Consider the following 15370-nt stretch of genomic DNA (forward strand, 5'->3'; position numbering starts at 1 on the left):
GAGTCTAAGTGGCGTCTATGTCTGTATATTTGTGGGTATGTGCGGATGTATGTCCGTCACACACAGAGGCTCCCATACCGCCAAAGCTACCATCTCAGTATTTGGTGTACAGGTAGATGTAGGGGTTGAGATGTGAATTTGTTCAAATGAACACATCAGTGTCAAAAATGTGCAAATGAGGTAAGAAAAAGCGAAATTCTGAAACAGGCTTGAAACAGGCTTACTCCACTGACTTGAGTAATTTCCTGTCATTGTCATTGAACTGTTACATAGGGGAGGAAGACCATCAGTAGAGGGGAGGAAGACCGTCTGTGGTCAAACTAAGGGGGGCTAGCTGCCTTTCTGCTATGCATGTTGCTAAAGTTGACCTCCAGTACCTAAAGTTTCAGACCTTAATTACTTTTGCCATTCTTGTTTTTCTGGTTTAAATATTTCTTGTTGTTTTTCTGGTTGTACTGTGCAGAAATCATTGTCATAACATCAACGTAGAATTTTCCTGCACTGAACAGATAGAAACAACATTTATTGTTGATCTTTGGTACCCATACTGGTATGTACCAATTCTGATCAAATTTGAGCGACACCGTATAATTGCGGTATTTTTTGTGTATACAGTGGCCTTCACAGTGACTGGACCACAAGCTTCTGTGTTAGGATACAATACAACAAGTCATCGTTGATCCCCACTTGTTAATGGGTACTTTGATTACAGGTCCTCAGAAAGGATAGAGTCCTCTTCATTAGGTCTGTGATAAAAATACTTAAATTGCTTGATACATGTCTGAGTTGTGGTTCAGGACATGAAAAAATTGTAATAAAATGGCCACACGGTGGCCATATTGGATTGTATCACAAAACAAATAAATGTGCATATGTATGACACTAAGGTCAATGTCCTTGTAGCAAATTTGATTAAATTGGTTGAGATATGCCTGAGTTATGGCTTGTACATGAAAAAATCATAACAAAATGGCCACACAGCAGCCATATTGGATCGTATCACAAAACAAATTAATGTGCATATGTATGACATTGGTCAATCTCCTTGTACCAACTTTGAATAAATTCGCTTGATACATGTCTGAGTTATGGTTCTGGACATGAAAAAATGTAATAAAATGGCCACACGTCGGCCATATTGGATCGTATCACAAAACAAATCAATGTGCATGTGCATGACATAGGTCAATGTCCTTGTACCAAGTTTGAATAAAATCAGTTGAGTTATGCCTGAGTTATGGCTCTGTACATGAAAAAATCGTAACAAAATGGCCACACAGCGGCCATATTGGATCGTATCACAAAACAAATTGATGTGTATAGCTATGACATTGGTCAATGTCCTTGTACCAACTTTGAATAAAATCTGTTGAAACATGCCTGAGTAATGGCTCTGTACATGAAAAAATTGTAACAAAATGGCCGCACGGCAGCCATATTGGATCGTATCACAAAAAAAATTGACGTGCATATCTATGACATATTGATCAATGTCCTTGTACCAACTTCGAATAAAATCAGTTGAAACATGCCTGAGTTATGGCTCTGTACATGAAAAAATCGCAATAAATGGCCGTCTGGCAGCCATATTGGATCGTATCACAAACAAATCGACGTGCATCTGTATGACATAGGAAGTAATCCTTAAGTTTGAATGAAATCACTCCAGGGGTCTCTGAGATATCTGCGTGAACGGACGGACGGACGGACGGACGGACGGACGCATGGACATGACCAAACCTATAACTCCCCCGGACCGGGTCCGTGGGGACTAATCAAGCACGTACATCCTTCAATATACATTTCAAAGATTTGCATTCACTTTATCTGGAAATCTTTGAAGGAAGAATATATCTGCAATTTCCCTATACCTCTTCTGTCATGATTTGTGGAACTATAATTGTAAATTCTTTCCTGAAATTTTATACATTATGTAGATCACATTTAAATTGAGTGCTAAATCTCGTAATCAACAAAACATATTTATCCCTCTGGCTAAAGGCATAAATAGGCTGTCACAAATATTGTTCAGGTATCATACTGCGAAATTGTAGATCTTCAAACTTAAAAGTTTGTGTATGACTTATAGATTACAATCAAACTATTATAACTAACTCATTAATTGTAACTTCAATAATCAACCTGAATGTATTGGTAACCTCCATTAATCAGTATCACATATTAACGTTGTTGATGAAATAAAATGTGATGTTTTCTATTTATAATATCACATGGCAACCTAAGACTGTCTGCAATAATTAACCAAGCTCTGAAACACATGTTAGTTTAATCAAGTTCACTTGCAAAAAGTGTGTTTTTATTGTTATTTTATTTGTTTAAGGGGGACCCAACACAGCGTGTTTTGCTCAAAAATCACCTTTTTGCAAATATTCATTCAATTTTAATTAATTCGTTGACCCAAGATAAAAATATTGGTTGGGTTCACCTTTTAGCTTGTCAAGTCGTGAATTGCATGGTGAAGAAGTCTTAATTTATTGCATGATGAATGAAAATGTGCTACTTTATGCAAATTTGTGCAAATCACCCGATTCCTGGCTTTTTTCCCTCCCAATTTCAAACTTTACAAAGAATTTAACTCCACTCTGACTGGGTCAAATTTTCTGAAATTTTTACAATATGTTCTTTAAATGCTTTATAACAAAATGGCTATTTCTTTGGCAATAAAATTCTTATATTTTGAATAAGAGGCATTTTAATTTTGTTAATCATGATTTTAATCAATTTTTAGTGTCAGTCTTTCAACCTCTGCCATTTTAGAGTGAGGATAGATAATGCATTAATAAAATAGTCGTTTTTTTGACATGTACTCTTCTTTCAAGTGAAGTATTACATTTCAGAAACTAGTGTAAAGTTTTTGACTTAAATGTTATCATTAATATTTTTTTAACAAAATGTTATTTTTATTTTTACTTATAAAACAGAACAAAACAAAAAGTAAAACAAAACAAAAACAACAGAAAAAAAACAGCCTAATTAGGCTTTACAAAATTTTCTATTTCACTCCACTTAACTTCAAATTTACTTTGCTTACTTACACCATCAACTGCTTTACACTCAATTACATACTTGTGCCTCAAAAGTTGGTATTTTGTTATTCTGCTTACGGGTATACAAAAAGAACTTAGCTTGCAAAATAATGTAGTTTACCATCACTAATTTGTCATGGTTGAGGATACCCAGATAAATTACACGTCTGGTTAAATTGATATTTACATTTCTGAAAAATAACTTTTTACATGCACCCAGAAATCTTTTGAATATCTACAACCAATAAAGAGATGGTCTTTTGCTTGAATTGATACATGGCAAAATTACACACTCTACAACATTCATTCTAAACAGACTATCATTTGTAAAAATCAAATTATTTAGCATCTTTTGTTTAAAACATCTCACTGACGATTCAGTTATCACATGTTTTGTGATACGACAGTGTTTGACCCAATCATCATTACTCAGAGTAAAAGTATCACAGAATATTTTCTTGCTTCCGTTTTCTTAAGATGTTTTAGTAATATTATCTCATAATACTGTTTAGTAGTGATTTTTGTACAGTCATAATATTCATCCCCTTGATGTAAGTATTGTTTTAAAGGTGCATTTAAGGATCTATTTTCCGACGATGTCACTCTGAGCTCAATAGGAGTAGCCTTCGATAAACACCAAAGCTTAAAAATCATATTTTCTGTAAAATTTGCATGACGTAAAATGTTAACATTTTCTTGTATAATGGGCAGATATCCTAAGTAAAAATATCGTGAACGTACATGAAACCATTTGTGAACAAGTCATTAAAGTACACTGAATCTCCTCCAATACGAATATTCTTATTACCACTCTCAATCACATTCTGAAGGTCCCATTTTTTCACATCAGCCCACATTCAAAAAATATCTATGTAAAATATTGGCAAATTTGATGGAATGTAAAATATATCATAATTATAACAAACAAAAGTTTCCCTCCTGTCTTCCGAAGATGATATAATGGTATCAGTTTACATTGTCCCTTTGAAAGATAAACCGTTTGATCCAAGTCAATTATTGGCCTGAGACCAGGACAGCAGGTGAGTGAGACCAAAGCCCCCATCTTAATTTTATCATTAATATGAGAATTGAGGTTTTTTACCCGAAATATATACCCACTTCATCCTTCGAGTAAACCATTTCCACCATATTAAACTATAGAGTCTCTGCTTTTTGAAAATATATAGTATGAAGGGTTTTCTTGTCAACTTTAATGAGAAATATTGCTTATAAAAAAACTGTTGGCTACATGCAGCTCCACCTTAAAATAAAGATTGAGTGAAAAATAGAATAATGAATGACCAAACTTAAGATATTTAATACACATAAACATATTAGATTTCAAAGAAAATATTTAAAAAATGTTCCAATAGATGTGTCCTCTGCATTATGCAGATAAAGCTTTGGCACTGCTCCAGGTCAGGTGACTTAAATTCATTGTTGCTTACGCAGCATTTCCTCTCGTGGCTGTTCTTGGAAACACAAATAATTCTCTTTGTTGATCAGTCTATGACCTACTGGTATATTCTCTTCTGAACTTAATCAAAATCAGGCATTTGTGAACTTTTTTTACAGCTATTTAATAAATGAAAAAGGGGCTTTCTATGATTCATTACAGTTAGTATTGAAGAGAGCATGCAGTCGAAAGTTTACATTTATATACTTACGGTACTTACAGTCTATTGAACTTAGTGAATGTCTGATTTGCCTGGTTGGGAACACAAGTTCAATTTATGTATGATTTGCAGGTTTGATAATTGAAGATCAAATAAGGAATATTTGGATGATTATGTAGATTTAAGTAGATCTCATAAATGAGTCTTGCATAAATTAAAAAAAATATGATTTTTCATTATTTTCAAAAAAAAATTCTCTGAACAGGGTTATTACTTTCATATTTGGCATGTTTATCTACACAATTCATTTGACATATACCCAAGTTGCCGATAAAATTTGTATATAACGAGATTTTGTCATTTTTAGCTCATATTTAATATATATATATATATATATATATATATATATATATATATATATATATATATATATATATATATATATATATATAAATGTGGTATATATATATAAATATATAAATATATATAAATATATATTATATATTATATATATATATATATATATATACCAAAAAGAGCTTACATGTGAGTCAGTGGAGTCTGTATGTATGTATGTATGTATGTATGTATGTATGTATGTATGTATGTATGTATGAGCGTGCCGCTGAATGTCCGTCCGACGCAAAAGCTGCCAAACCGCCAGACCTACCGTCTCAGTATTTGGTATACAGGTAGACCCAGAGGTTGAGATGTGACATTGTTCAAATGAACATGTCAGTGTCAAAAATATGCAAATGAGGTAAGAAAACGGGGAAATCCTGCAAATGTACAGGAGTGATGGTAGTAACTGAAACAGCCTACACATCTGAGTCAGCGCATTTATGATCTCTAACTCGTTTGTATGCTGTGTACCTATTGGTAGGAGTGGTGGCAGTAACTGAAACAGCTTTTGAGTCATTTTCTGTCATTGTTCATGAACTGTTACATATTGGCAGACCTGCTCAAACTAAGAGGGACCGTCTGAAATCCTCTGCTATTCATGTTGCTAAAGTTGACCTCCAGTACCTAAAGTTTCAGACAGTAGTTACCTTTGTCATTCTTGTTTTTCTAGTTTAAATGTTTCTTGAATGGAACAATTCAAACCAAATATGAGCACACTTTCCTTGTCGGTATTTTTGTAAATTCTTTTCTTCAGGAATTGCTTGTTCAATAGGTGTCAGGTTTAGCTTTCAGGTTTTTGATGCAAACCTTAATATCATATGTTCAAATGATGAAGATATTATATTATTTAAATAGTGAATGACAATTCTATCAATTTCTAATCATTTTTACCAAACCACTAGTTTCACAGGTTTCAAAGATTCTCAACAGGTTCCTTGTGGTGACACATTTTTTTAGTTGTTAAAATTATTATGAAACTTGAACATGAAATTTTAAAGGGTAATTAATATTCTTATTTTTGTCAGCACACACATGTACTATAATCACAAAAAACTCATCGTTGATGACACAGTCCCCGCTTGTCCATTTTGTTATAATCTTTGGTGTCTAGGTAGCTGTGGTCTAGGTCGCTGTGGAATGACATTGATGCAACGGGTGCATCAGGCCTGTGACTTGCATAATAAAGTAATGTGAGGAACGTTCAATAAATGACTCATCTCTGCCGGTAATGACCACTGAAGGAACTTTTGATTACATCATACATAACGATGCCCTCACTGCCTCTAGTGTCATGACGGCACATACTATACACATGGTTTTGTTGGAATTTTCGAAATGCTATGGGATCGGGTATGTTGTTGTAATCAGCCATTAGCCATTTCGAATCGTATAATGAAACAAATTAATGTGCACAAGAATTCAGCCATAGTATTTTATCTTCGTATGACGTTGAACAAAATCAGTCCATCGAGGGACAGTGACCTATGTTTATGTTTCAAAGACATAAAAAAATTACACCAAAATTGAAATCAAATGGCTGTCTATTGTCACCACCATATGGATCATAGCACAAAATTAGTAGACATGCATATGTATGCCATAGTACTTTATCTTTGTACCAAGTCTCAACAACATTGGTTAAGGAATATTTGCATATGATTAAGCCTCAAAGACATGAAAAATCCAAAAATGACCATTGGGCAGCGATATTGGAAAAAATGACAAATTGGCAGCCATATTGGAACATGTCACGAAGTAAATTGACATGTATGCCATAGTGCTTGATCTTTGTGCTAAGTTTGGACAAAATGGTGTACCGGTAATGACCTTTGAATTACGCTTCAAAGACATGCAAAATTCCAACAAAATGGCAGTTCTACAGCCATATTGGATCCTATCGCAAGGTTAATTGATACGCATGCCATAGTACATGCTTTGCCTTTGTGCCAAGTTTGAACAAAATCTGTTCAAGGATGTTTGAGTTACGGTTCAAAGACATGAAAAAATTGCAAAAAAGAAAGCCGCCTGTCAGCCATATTGGATCAGTTCACGTAATAAATTAGTGTTCATATGAAGGGCATACTGTTTTGCTTTGTGCCAAATTGAACAGAATCGGTTCAAGGATGTCTGAGTTATGGTCCAAAGACATGAAAAATCGCAACAAAATGGCCGCCTCACGCCCATATTTGATCGTATCGCAATATAATTTGACATGCATATGTAGGCCATAGTGTTATGCCTTTGTGCCAGTTTGAACAGAATCGGTTCGAGGATGTTTGAGATATGGTTCAAAGAATTGAAAGATCCAAGACACGAAAAATCGCAAACAAAATGGCCGCCTCGTGGCCATATTGGATCGTATCGCAAACTAATTTGACATGCACATGTAGGCCATAGTGTTATGCCTTTGTGCAAGTTTGAACAGAATCTGCTCAAGGATGTCTGAGTTATGGTCCAAAGACATGAAAAATCGCAACAAAATGGCCGCCTCGCGCCAATATTGGATCAAATCGCAAAATTTTTTGACATGGATATGAAAGCCATTATCATAGTGTTTGCCTTTGTGCCAAGTTTGAACAGAATCTGCTCAAGGATGTCTGAGTTATGGTCCAAAGACATGAAAAATTGCAACAAAATGGCCGCCTCGCGGCCAAATTCGATAGTATCACAAAATAAATCGACGTGCATCTGTAGTCATAGTGCTCTGCCTTTGTGCCAAGTTTGAACAAAATTGGTTCAGCAGTGTCTGAGAAACTGTTGATGACGGACGGACGGACGGACGTACAGACGGGAGCCAATCTATAAGTCCCCGCCGGACTTCATCCGCGTGGACTAAAAAACTAATCCTACAGCTTTCAAATTAAGTTTATAGATTCACACGACCAACTGCCTCTTTTGGGCAAATGTTGATGTAATTGCACAATTCTTTCTCATTATTAGTAATAAGCTAAGATATACTTGTTTCAGATATATTTGATTTTATGTGCCATGGACTGGTTAAATCCAAATGATGATGAACTTTGAAGTCACAATAATGTTTGGAGTCATGCACTGGTTCAGTTCAAGAGAAAATTGTATTGATTACATTGTATTATTTTTTCATTACAGAGGAGGGGCATGAAGTACATTGTGTTTCTATCATCTTATATGCAATATCCTTGAAAGATTTCAAAAGACTGGTTTATCACATGGATATTGGCATTAAAGTATATCAATTTCAAATTAGTCGATTCTTGTGATTTAAAATTTTGCAGTAAACAATATGTTACTTTCATTCATGCATGACCCCAGCAATGATATAGCCAATCGATAGACCTGAAGTTGAATAATGATTTGTTCTCTTTTTACCAGCTTTGAAATGGATCATCACCAGACAAAACTCAATCCTAAGCCTGCTGTCTTGATAATCAGTGACAGGTGGGGATCTCCATTCCAGGGTGGTATTCCAGCTGCTGTACGCCTTCTTGCCCGACTTTTCAATTCGTTAGGTTTTGTCATTTATTGCACTGTTTTGAATGTTTCAGAAGAGGAAGACAAAGATGCAAGGAAATTAAATGTCACATTAGTTCCCCCAAAACTGAGAGGGGCTTTAGAGTGGGTGGAAAAAGACAAACCTTGTCGTAAATGGCTACTCTCACATGAATCTTATTTTGAAATTTGAAAATTTTAGCTGAACAAGCAAATATTAAAATTGTCATAGGGTTTGCATTGGCGACATCTGTGGCCTCTCATCACATCAAAGATAATGTGTTTGCAACAGCTAAGTATTACATCACAAATCTCTGGCCATGTGACAATTTACCCAGGGCTGTCAATGTTTTTCAGAATAGAAGGGTACAAGTGAAAGAACAGGAGGGTACAGCCTTGTGCGGAGCGAAGCGGAGCTAGGCGTGCGCGCAAGCGCACACGGGGGGAGGCCAGGAGGGGGGTGTCCCCCCTCCTGAAGCTGAAGCTTTTCTAATTATTCATCTTCAATTGGTGGCCTGTGGTGGCATTTTTGAGGGCAATTTACTGTCAAGTTTATTATAACTGAAGTATCAAAAGTAACATGAAATTGAATCTTGTGAAATAAATTATGAAAGACAACAGAAGTATTACAGAGTTTATATTTTTATTGATACACCAGGTTATTATTATTTGCATACAAATTCTGTTGAATTACAACCTGCTTAATAAAGATCATAATCTGAACCATAATCAGAATCACTGGAGTACTCATCCAAGCCCAAGGCTTGTATGGCAGTACCAGCTGACAATACCTCAATATTGTGTGATTCTCAGGCTGATGAAACAGTAGCTTCAGAAACTACATCTGCAAAAACTATTCCTTCAGATGTAGCTTTAGAAACTACACCTGCAGAAACTATTTCTTGAGAAACAACATCTGCAGAAAGTAATTCAATAATTGTAATACGTTCTCATTCAATAACAGCTAATCGTACTAATCGTATTAGAATTAAACAAAATCTTGTCCCCTCTGCAAAACTGATGTGACCATATTAACGTCACGACAAAAAATTCCGATCTGCGTCTGGTTGATACTGCTGTAATTTTATTTTGTCTGTTTCAAGACCTCTCCACAGAGTTACCGGCTATGAATTTCCAGTGTGAAAATTTACAAATGTAATGGGGTAAATACGAGACCAGTACCAGAGACAATTTGAGTAGACGCTACGTCATACAAACAATTACATACGAAAGTTTACATCCGCTAATGAAATTGCGTGGCATCGTTGTCCGTCGGCCTCTCAATCGACAAGATTGACAGTATGTTGATTATTTACGTAGTAAATCCTTGCGCGTGAAAGTTAACGATCAAATCTTTTCTCCTGATGACTATCTATTCTGATATCCCTCACAGTAGTCAGAGTTTTGTCGAAACCCACGCCGGCCAAGTGGGTAGGCTCACTACATGCATGATATATCCATATTCAAAACATGGTTTACCGCCGTATGCGTACGTGCAAGATACCGCGAAAGTATATAGTCAAGTCTAGCCAAAAATTTTTGATTGCCCTAAACATTACAAAAATTTTGGTCTTGGTAAATGATTTTGAAGGATCGGAATACTGATATTTGCTTTTGAGGAAAGATTTCGGATGTCGGAAAATATTTATCAAACTTCAATACTCGGGCCTTCGAAACAACCACAGTACACAGCATGTACTACCATAAGAATACATTTCATGGAACGGCGGCTTGGTGCAAACAAATTCAGTGGTAGTCAAAACTCACTAAAAATTGAGTCAATCCCCTCAAAGTTTTTTTTGCGCTGAGTAAACGATTCTTACTCATTGTAAAGAGCGTTCACGATCTGCAAACGGGAAAACAAATAAAAAATTCCAGTCGCTAAATACACGTAATGCTATGGCATTTTGCTCAGACGCGGCGTGAAATCTGCATTGCATGCTATTACCATTGATGGATTGAACCCCCGATCACTGAAATTCCTCAGGAAAATAAAATGATTTACAAATATTGACATTACTTTTATCTCCAAAGCTAGTGTAAGCCTCTCGGGGTCTTTTGGACCCATACATCCAACGTGGCTGTCGTTCTTTTCGTCGCCATATCGATCGTGTACGTCCGAAAACCAATCACAACACGCAAAGCATTTTGACAGTACCGATTGAAACCAATCAGAAATCGGCTACCAACGAGCCTTAGGGACTGCGCCTCTGTAGCACAGCGCAGCCAACGGTAGAATTGGGACAGGAAAGAATTCAAAACGTGTGTAAAGATCATTATTGCAGGCCTTGAATGGGGAAAACAGGCGGCGGCAAGACCTGTGTCAGACGGCGATTTGCCGCCGGTGACCGGCTATAAATGACAGCCCTGTTTACCCCCCAGTATTCTTGGATGTAGCGAAAAGTTCTAAGTAAACTTGTAAAAGTATTACAAGAAACTCATCACAAAGACGCTGATGCAGTCACATCTATTGATCACCAGACGTTCATTTCTTTTTTCCAAAATCTAAAAAGAGATTCACATTTTCAAATCTTGCCGACACCAGAAGAGAAGTATTTTTCATCAAATCTACTGAACCAATCACTAGAAATCACCAGAAAACAAATATTGTCATTTTTTGAGGAACATGATGAACTTAAAATCAGTGCCCATATCGAGTTGACGAAAGCAATTAATTCAGCTGCTGAAAAGTACTATGCAGTATACCGGAAGCAACTAAAGTGGGTAATTCATGGTGTGCAGTCAACTACGGAAGATGACATAATTGAGGTTCTGAAGCCATTTGGCCATCTTAAAATAGTACCAAAGTCATTATTTTCTTCATGGTCAATTGAAAATGATCTTCTTTGTTCTCACCTTGTCCTTATCCCACCCAAATCCCCTGGGATCAACTCTCTCCATCTTCTTATATCAACCCTGGCTGCTGGAATACCACTACTGATTGCTATGGATTCCCCTAGTCATGATTTCATAAAGGAGTATTTCCCAGAGTATGTGGATGATGTGATAGTTGATATGACAACTGATCCAGAAGTATTGGCAAAAAAGATACTAGATATATTCAGTAATTACCAATGCTCCCTCAAGAAAGCAGCTGCAATAAAGGAACAATTCAAGAGTGAAACAGTGGCACTAATTGCTGACAACAACTGCAAATTTATAGCTCACGTGAAGGCAGATCCTCATTTTGCAGGTATCCTACCACCGGCAGACAATGGAAATTCGGGTAGCTCAACAGGTAAGCTCATGAAAGAATGTTTATACAAAAAAAGTCAATGCTGCTAACTGGTGCCTTTTCTAGAGTAATGTAAATAAAATGTCAACAAAATACATGTACAATCTTGAAATCTGCTCCCTTTGAATGTCACAGTCTAGCTATAAGATTTATTTTTTTCTGTCTCAGTTATCATGCAAATTTTTAAAGCTCCAAGCATGAAATGTATTTGCATGTACAACATATCTGTGCCCAACCTAGTTAGATGTGAATTTTAATCTCTCTGGTTGATACTTTTTGGCTTTTATAGAGAACTTTTGAATTAACTTGAAGATAAGAATTACAAACAGAAAATCATATTTTGCTTACAGTCAATCATGTTAACTTTTGTCGGTGTTCATTATAAACAGGTCCCCAAGACATGCCGACTGTTGAAAGGGATAACTCAAATAGAAATCTCAGAACACACGCCCCTTGTACTAGCATGAAATCTTTCTTTGTTTTACACCATTTTCAAGTCTTAGATGCTACACAAAATTGTTTGTCACAGAATCTTGATGCAGTTTAGTTACCATTATAGCAAATGAAAACATTTTTATTATTGTTTACAATAATTGCAATCATACCCATCCATAATCTGATAACACTATACCACTAGGTCAAAATTCATAATACAATAGTAATAAACTGAGACAAAAACAGCACAGAGCAGACAGTATTAAGGGACAGACTATTAGATCTTGGGAGTGGGGGGGTGGTCAAAAACAGAAAAAATAATTTTCAGAGCAGAAAGGGAAAAAAATCTTCAAACTAGTTTGCAAAATAAAAAATAAATAAATAAGAAGACAAATGCGTAAAAAAAATCTGCAAAAGTCTTTAAAATCTTGAATTTTTTTTTAGATTTTACTGACAGGAAGCAACTTTCTGTATTTTTAGTACATCCTCCGACACATTTTAGCTACTATAGACTATAGTCTATAGAAGCTATTGGGATGGGTATCCGTCCGGCGTCCGTCGACAGTCTGTATGTATGTATGTATGTATGTATGTATGTCCGTTTGTGAGGCGTTCGTCCACTCAAATATCTTGAGAACCGCAGTACTTACTGATTTGATATTTGATGTGTAGATGAAAATATGATTCTGAAAAACTAGTTTTTTTAATTTATGATGTTCTTGAAAATAGCCAAGTTAACGCCAAAAAAGGCGTTTTTGGTAAAAAATCTTCTTCATAACTGCTGGTCAGACAGCTTTGTTATTTGGTATACAGGTCCCTAGGGATAACCCAACTTAGATTTGTTCAAATTGTGATGAAATATGCAAATCTGTATTTTTAAGGAATTTTTTTGTCATTTTTGGTCAAAATTTGACTTACATTATATGTAATTCTTGTACTGTATAAACCCTATCAATTCACCCAGAAAAAAATAATTAATATGATTTTAAATAATTGAATTAATTAGGAAATCATCAAAGCCAAAATAATTTTAGTGTAGAATTATTAGAAAGTTCAACTTTTTTGACAGTTCATAGTGAAATGCTTACCATCTTGGAGGATTAAAACATGTAAAGGCAACTTTCCTGAATCCCAACTTTGACATATTCTGAACTGTCATTTATTGTGCCCTGTATGTTATCTAAAAGAAATTGCTCATAATAGTTTGTCATGATAGGGTGGTCAAATAAATATAGATAGAGAAAGTTCTAATTTCCATTTATGGTTGACTTGTTAAGGATAAAATAAAATTACTTTTTGAGGAAAAAAATAGAGTGGTCAATTAAAAGAGTGGTCAAAGTGATAGGGTTTTTATGGTAAAGCTGGGCTGTACGATTCCTCATGTGCTATTTATAGCAATTATGCAATCTGTGTAAACAATGCAATGAAAGTGTTACATGATTCCTTATAATACTTTTGATGACCTTGAACTTCTTAAGTTTCAAACATTTGTCTCTTCTTTGTGCTTTCTCTAATTACCTACATGCTCAACTTATTCAACAGAACTTATTGTGATTAAATATGCAAATCTGTATTTTTAAGGAATTTTTTTTCCATTTTTGGTCGGGCCATCCTGAAATGAGCTATCAAAGATATCCACCTTCTTCATCAATACATGTGTCACAAAGGTTATTCTCTACATAACACAGCAGCATGAGACTGTCAACTGTTGGGTCGCTTGTTTTTTCAAAACCGCTGGTCAGACAGCTTTAATATTTGGTGTTACAAGTCCCTAGGATGACCTTAGTGAGATAATTTCATACAGTCAGGAAATACTTAATTTTGTATCCATGTCTATAGTAGCTTCAGGGACTTTGGCCCTATGTTTAATTTAATACATTTAGAGTGACTGTATCCCTTATACTGGAAGTTGTGATTATCTTATCTCTTTTCAGGACTTTTGTATTCTGATCACTTGAAAATTATAAAATAAAAGAGCCTGTTTTCTACTTGGTTCCTGCGTACAAACCAAGCAGGTACACTAGGTAAAACATTGAAACTATGGTATGATTGTCAAAACAAAAAGTTATATTTGCCTTTTAAGATCAAGGTAGATGCAGGCCACATCAGGTTCATTTTTTTCACAGCATTTTATTGCAATGATGAATGCAAGAATGGGTGAACAAGTAGAAACACGTCAATAATGATAAAAACAACATATCAAGTCATTATGTATTATTTGGCTTTTAAAAAGGCATTTTCGATCCTTTTTCTCAAAAACAGCCTCAAAATACAACAGCAACACATTTTTTAACATTCATCAATACACTACGTAGAATGCCATCTATCCAACAAATGCCAACACAAAACACACAAAAGGGTTGAACTTTGAAAGTTTCTTGATAGCAAATACTGAATAAATCTGTATGAATAATTGTTTGTGTGTAGCAAATGCTGAATGACAATCATCGGAAGAATTTTTCAACCACAAAAAAAGAGTATGATTTAAACAAATCTTAAGGGACTTATGTAGCAAATTTCAAAGAAATTGGACAAGCCCTTTCAAAGAATACAATTTTTTTTGACCTTGAATGGCATAAATTGCCCTAAAAAGACAAATATTGAAATTTCACCACATCTATACACATCCAATCAATTTGGACATGCTGCTACAGAGAAATAGATGTTTTGATCAAAAAGGGCAACAATTACTCTAAAAACACAAATATGCAAATTTCACTATATTTTGCAAACAGCTTCTCAGCTTGTCAAAATCATTGGAAATCCATGAGATACGCATGGTGTTTGGTGGGGTGAATGTAGGCATTTCACCACGCAGTAGACAGGGAAGCCAGGAAACCAAAATCAATTTTCAAAAGTAGAAAGCTACTGAGGACAAGAAGACCATGTTTCAGAGGAAGATGTGTAATCTGAAAAAATACTCCCCAAGTGCCACCAAAAACACCATTTTAATCTCTATTTTTCAAAAGCTCCAATGGCAGGAGGGGGCACACCCCACTTCTGACCTTCCCCGCAAAAATACTCCCCAAGTGCCACCAAATAACACCATTTTAATCTCTATTTTTCAAAGCTCCAACGACCTCTGACCCCCCGTGACCGCTTACATGATTGTCCTCTTTATTCTCAGACAGCAACGAACTAAAAAAAATATAAATCTGAAAATTTAC

Source organism: Ptychodera flava, chromosome 1 (genome assembly GCF_041260155.1).
Source record: "Ptychodera flava strain L36383 chromosome 1, AS_Pfla_20210202, whole genome shotgun sequence".
Taxonomy (NCBI): Eukaryota; Metazoa; Hemichordata; class Enteropneusta; family Ptychoderidae; genus Ptychodera; species Ptychodera flava.